Here is a 6,197-nt window from a genome sequence, read left to right as displayed (position 1 = left end):
GGGCAGCGCGTCCCCCGCTCTTCGGGCACAGAGAATAAATGTGCTCCTGCAAAAGAAATAATGCGAGTATTGACGGAGCGAGACTCAGGGCTGGTGTGTCGGGAGAGTCCCGGCTGGTGCAGCCTCTGTGCTCTCCGGGCGCTGGAACTTGCCCTGGCCAGGTAACAGCGGGAGTTACTGTGCTGAACGAAGGGGGGACTCCGGGGGGGCGGCAGGAGGAGAATGCTCGAGGTCAGATGCCCCCCCGCAGGGTCAGATCGTGATAGGAACAGGGCACAGAGCACCCTGCAGGCCACTGGGAGAGGCTGGTATGGTGTGTGTGTGTCTGAAAATGGGCAAAACATTTGGGACCTGAACCTCTGCCCGCCTGTGTGTCCACCCCATACAAGTCTTGCCTCGCAGGTACATCAGAAATGCATTTTTCAGCACTGTCAAAATGCACTGTTGGAGGGTTTTTCCGTCTCTACTCAAGCTTTTTTACCAGGCTTGTACTGAACAGAGCAAAGGGCCCCAGGGGTGCTGAGCTCTGAGCAGACACAGCTTAATTAATGTAATAGTCTTGTGCCTTTCTCCTGCTTTTTTCGAACAAATGAACAGTTTTTATGTGTGGATCCTTTCATTCACCACCAGAACAATCCTCTGCACAGGACAGGGGGAAAATGCTTAAATAAGTCACAGCAAACCAGCGCGGTGGTTTGAGATGGGAAGCAGAAAAACACCACGTCCACCGGCAACTGGATTTCCCAGAACTCGAGGATTTGGGGAGGCAGCGTGTGGGCATTGCCCCGGGTGAGCCCTGGGCTGGCTCTGCAGGCAGTGCTTGCTCAGAGAGCAGCCAGCTCCCCCAGCCCTTCAGTGCCAGGGAGCTCGGGGTCCCCACGGCCGAGCTCAGGGCACCGCGTTCATCCTCCCCCGTGCGGCCCTCCGGCTGAGCCGCTCCCTTCCGTTTCCCAGAGTCACTGTGGACCTGCAGGGGTTTGTGCTGAAATACAGATATCTTGAAGAGGCTTTCAGGATTTTGGTTTGAGGTGGCGAGGGGTTCTCCAGGGACTCTGTGTTTGCCAGTGTGTCCCGAGCCGCAGGATCCCGTTTCCTGGCCCCACGCAGCACCAACCGCACGGCTCGCCCAAGTGCTTCCCTTTGTTTCAAACCCTTGGAGCCTGAAGCACTTGTTGAACCTGACAAGTGCATCGAAGTGGCTGACAATTAGGAAATAAACAAATATCATTTGAGGCATTTTGGAGCAGAATCCAGTGTTACATAGACGGGCTCATTGCTGTCGTTATCATATTGAATATTAGCCATAGTTGTGATGTTTGTGCTGCTCAGCAGCGTTCCCGGCACAGCAAACACCACATTATCTCGCTGTGCAAAGGCTTCATTAATCAAGCCAGACAATAGGCCAGACATCCCTTTGAGCCCAGCGTTGGGATCCTCCAGGCTTTTCACCTTGTCCGAATGCCTCGTCCCTGCCAACGCAGGCAGCAGCTCTTCAGAACCACTCGCTCAGAACTGCAGGGCTGAAAGGGAAACGTTACCTAGTTCAGCTGAAAGAATTCCCCAGTTATTTTGTATTTTCCCTTTAATTTTTCATGACTTGTAGAAGCAAAACTTTTTCAGTCTTTCAGTCAGTGTGCAGGAGATGAATCCGCTGGTTTGTTAAAATGCTAATGAAAGAGCCTGATAGATCTGTGTCCTTTAAAGCAGCAGCAGCAGCAGCAGCAGCAGCGTTCAGACCGAGCAAGATGGAGTGGCCTGGCCAGGCCGTGGCCTCACTGGCAGGAGCTGGGGAGCGGCCGGTGGCAGGAATAGCGTGGCCGTGAAGGTGCCATCCTTCAAAAAGAGGATCCTGGCAAAAACGTGGCTTAATGCAGGGCACTGCGTGGCCAAGGCGAGGTAGGGTGTTGTGTGCCAGGAACAGGTGTGGGTGCAGAGTGTCCCCTTTCCCTCACTGCAGCACCACGAAGGCGCAGCCGCGTCCCTCGGGCACGGAGCTGGCAGCGGCACACTCGGGCATGGTTTGAGCCTCCAGAGGGATATTCTCCATCCCAGATCTGTAAGGAAGGGGTTAACTCGTGGTGCCTGTGGCAGGCTCTGCCTTGTGCCAGGCTGTGGCACCTCAAGCTGCAGCTGAGAGGGACCCTGTCCCTCCTGCCATGGGACCCCAACGGGCACTCGTGGCACTGAGCTTGGCCCTGGATTAGTGAGCCATTTCTCCTGCTCTCTGCTTGGTTACTGCAGGCCTGAAAGAGACATTCTGTAATGAGCCAAAATAGTCTTTCTTGCACAGAAATACAGCAAAACTGATTCAGCTTGAGGAACAGAAGTTGGAGGAGTGGTGGCACACAGTGCTCTGGGGTGTGAGGCACAGATGCTTTCAGATAAGATGGGAATTGAGACCTTTGTCTGTGAGGGGTTTGGTTCAAATTCAGCCTCTGGGCTCACACCTCAGTTCAGTTTAGTTCTCAACTTAGTTCTCATTTCTCCAGGAACGGGGAAGTGCAACATAGTCAATCTCCTCTTTCCTCTTCAGACAGCAGCAGACACTTAAACTAGGACAGGGTAACTCCTCACATCTGCTTGGACACAGGAGTGACTGAATTACTGAGGAAGCAGAGAGACCTGAAATCTCCTTGACATCCTCTCTGGATGCTTGGAACAGCCTCAGTCGGGCAATACCTGCTCCCTTCTGCTCGTGGAGCCTCCTGTGCCACGCAGGAGACTGGAAAAGCACTTGGAAATGGCTGAAGAGGAGGGATGCTTCCTGGCAAATGGTCTCTAAACCAGGTCCTTTCCTGTGCTGTGGCTTTCCTGGGGCTCACGAACAACACGGAGCCGTAAACAATGATATGTGCTCGTATCTCAATCCTCCAGGATTAATTCAAAATCCATGCACAATGACGTGCCTGAAGGCTTTTCAATTATGTCACTAGGCTTTGGCTAGGGCCCTGACATTTTTAATAAACATTATATAGCTTTAAGTGCTGCAGTCTCCAGGTTTTTGTTTAATCAGCCGTTGGGTTCTGCATTCCAGGTTCCCGCTGGAGGAACTCGTGTCGCCCGCCCCGTCACAGCAGATCCCACCCGCTGCAGCGGACACTGCGTGTGCTGTTGGTGCATCAGAAAGGAGGAATAACAGCTTTCAAGGGACTGTAACATTTAATAAAAGCATCTTATTACATTTAAACGTATCAAAATGTAAACATTGCATTCAACACGTTAATTACTGTTTCCAGGCATGGCCACTGAGAGTTGGATCCTCTCAACTGCTCTGCTGAGATTGGTCTCTGCTGTTACTGTTCTCTGATTACTGGTGTGTTATTAGTGCTCTGCATTTGGGACTTGAGGCATTAACAAAAAGGATTTCTGAGGGCATTATGTAAATTTTGTGTATGTTTTGACAAAGCTACCAAGGCCTGTGCTATGGGTCTAATTGAGAAAAAGAAAAGCAGATGTATTCAGCTGTGCCGTGACTTTCTGGGTCCAAGGGGCTTCCCCTTCCTTCCCTGGCTCTCGAGCAGAGGCTGGGGCAGACTGTGCAGATGCACTGCTCAGGAAAATCAGCAAATCCCACGCCGGGGACCCCTGGTAGATGAGAGGCTGAGGGAGAGACAGGGGGATGATGTGGCACCTGGGGAGGAAAAGCCTGGAGGAGATAAGCAGGGCAGGAAAAGCTCTGGCAGGGACCTTTCCTTCTCTCTCTCCCATCCCTTCTTTCCCCCTGCAGGTGAGCACCCTGTGGTGCTCAGCTCTGTGAGGTGAATCCCGCACCTTTCGGGATACGGCTACACCCCGGAGGAGAGCGGGATGCTGAAGGATATGTGGCTGCCTCCCTAAATTGAACAGAGAGTGTGAAGCTGTTAAGATTAGTGCACATCAATCCCTGCGCTTGAATCAAGAGATGCTTTGGTTTGGCAGCTACTGGGGACAAAAACCACCATTTCATTCAAAGTGTATTTAATGCAACAGAAGGAGGCAGATTCCTTTGACAGTTTTACAGCTCTTATCAGATTACATCAAAATTAAATTAAAACAATCTAAAAGAAGTGTGAAGTACTGCAGGGAGAACACAAACAAAACACTCCTCTTTGTAGGCTTTCAGGGACAGGGACCACGTTCCTTATCAGGGAAGGGAGGAATAAGATTATTCTTGAGTCAATTATGAGCCTGTCTGTGGGATCAGTGGCCACAGTGAGCACTGAGACATGAACAGAGTGGGAAATACTGCCAAGGAACCAGGCTAAGGCTCCTTATTTCCTTAATTTTTGTTAAATAAACAGCAGGGGTTGAGTTGTTCTTTCCTGGCAACACCCTCCAGCCTCTCACAGCGAAAAAAACCTCCCAGGTTTGGGACAGCCCAGGAGACAAACAACCCTGATGGGTCAGGGATCAGCCCTTTTCCACCAAAACCTGGAATCACCGTTTGGGGATAAGGTTTTCAGTGTGTTGATACAACCTGTGTTCAGCATTTTAGACGGCGCTGGAAGCGCTCGGAGGTTTTGTACTACTTTAGGTATTATTTTAGCAAGCACAAATATTTTCAAAAGCAGTTGAGTCTCCCAGAACCAAACCTGGTGCGTGGCTGGGACAGGCTGAAGGAAGTCAGAGTCTTTCCTGGCTTTGAAAAATAACAGAACTGTGGTGTGGGACAGTGTTTTCTTGTGCAGCCTCTGACAGTTTCAGCCCCGACACACAGCGACACATTAAAACCCGTGTCAGTCCCACAGAGCACATTTCATGGCTGATACTCTGAAATAATAAATGAAAATGAAATAATAATAATAAAAAAAAAATAAACAGCAAGTTTTTTGTGTCTCCCCTTTGTGTCAAAGGGGAGAGTGTTTGTTTTGATGTAGATAATCAGTGATGAGAAGCCTTCTGGAGGGGGAAAAAGCAATTTTAATTATGAGGCAACCATGAAAACCTTTTTATTCATATTTTATCTGCCCCTGGGACTAAGGAAGAACCTCGTGCTGGACCAAGGCTCCAGGGAATTCGTAGCCCTACAAGTGGCTCTCTCAGAGGGCAGAGATGTCACGTCCACGGCTGAGATGCCAGAGCTCCATGTATTTGTAAAGGAAAGGACAAGCTGTGGGGGGCTGTGGTTGTAAGGTCGGGACCTGGGGGGAAAATGCCCAGCTTTGGAAATTCAGGCAAGCTCAGGGCCAGATTTCACCTGTGGGCTCTTGTGAAGGTGTGAGATCTCCCCAAAACACATCTTGGCTTTCAGTAAACAAAGGACTGAGTGAACAGTGCGTCCTTTATGATGGGAATTCAATACTAAAAGGCTCCCAGATCTGCAAATCCATTGCCTGGTGATCCCTGGAGTAGGAAAGCTCTGACCTGAGCCCAAGCCTTCCACATCTTGCTGAGCCTGTTATTTATACCGATACACAGAGGCTGAGCCAGGCTAATCTGAGGGCTGCTGAGTCCTGCTCCCTGCATTCCACACAGCTCTTTACTCTGAATTTAAGTCTGGTGGAGCCGAGTTGGTAGCCGAGGGTGTTGGAAAACTCAAGGAGTGCTGCTGGATAAGCAAAACCCGGCCGAGGAGCCCCCCAGGTCCAGCCCAGGCCCTCAGGCAGTGCCTGCAGCTCCAGCTGACGCTTTCATGGGGCTGTTGTTGGCCAGAAGTTCTAACGAAGGATAATTATGATGATGATCTCGCACTAATTGTACACTGATTGCTGTTCTAATTACGCTTAAGCATTTCATTGCTCTCCGCAATTTTGTCTATTGATGTAGCATTTCTCCTTAATTTCAATTACTCCCGCGGTATTCAGACTTTATTGGGGCACTGGAACTCAAGCGCTAATTTGGCAACTTCCTTTCAAAGGGATTGAAGTTTTTATCTGGAAATGAAAGATGAGGTTTTTGTTTTCATTCCCAGCTGGAGATGAGAACACTGGGGGGGTTTGTCGGGGCTGGAGGTGTGTCTGTGGCTTCTCCCACAGGGATTTTGGTGAGGTGACATCACCAGAGGGACACGATGGCACTCCAGAGGATGAGGAATCAGTTTTTTTTCATGAAAAATGCAACATACAATAAACTCAGGGAAATCAGCTGCTAGAGGAGGGCCGTGTTACCGTAACTGTTGACCAGCTCCCGGTTATTTTTGGAATTGGTGCTTTGCAAAGTCCCTGTTTCCCCATTTTCCAGGGGCACAGATCCCTGCCTCGCCCCAGGTCTCCTCCAGC

The 6,197-nt window shown here is 50.3% G+C and overlaps 1 long non-coding RNA gene across 3 annotated transcripts in view; it reads left to right on the top strand.

Moving 5' to 3' along the window:
• LOC108640591 overlaps nt 1–3,191 on the top strand; it is a 57,455-nt gene extending 54,264 nt beyond the window's left edge. The window contains exons 4-5 of one of the 3 annotated variants that reach the window (XR_003915979.1): nt 1,708–1,896; nt 3,035–3,191. This is a non-coding gene — a long non-coding RNA (uncharacterized LOC108640591). Of the gene's footprint in view, nt 1–1,707; nt 1,897–2,533; nt 2,787–3,034 lie in introns of those variants that run through there. The other 2 variants (XR_003915978.1, XR_003915977.1) reach the window with 2 other exon arrangements.
• The last annotated feature ends 3,006 nt before the right edge of the window (nt 3,192–6,197 follow it).

Source organism: Manacus vitellinus, unplaced genomic scaffold, assembly GCF_001715985.3.
Source record: "Manacus vitellinus isolate BGI_N305 unplaced genomic scaffold, ASM171598v3 scaffold_38_pilon, whole genome shotgun sequence".
In the NCBI taxonomy this organism is placed as follows: domain Eukaryota; kingdom Metazoa; phylum Chordata; class Aves; order Passeriformes; family Pipridae; genus Manacus; species Manacus vitellinus.
The sequence above is the reverse complement of the archived record's forward strand: the minus strand, read 5'-3'. Positions and strand labels throughout refer to the sequence as shown.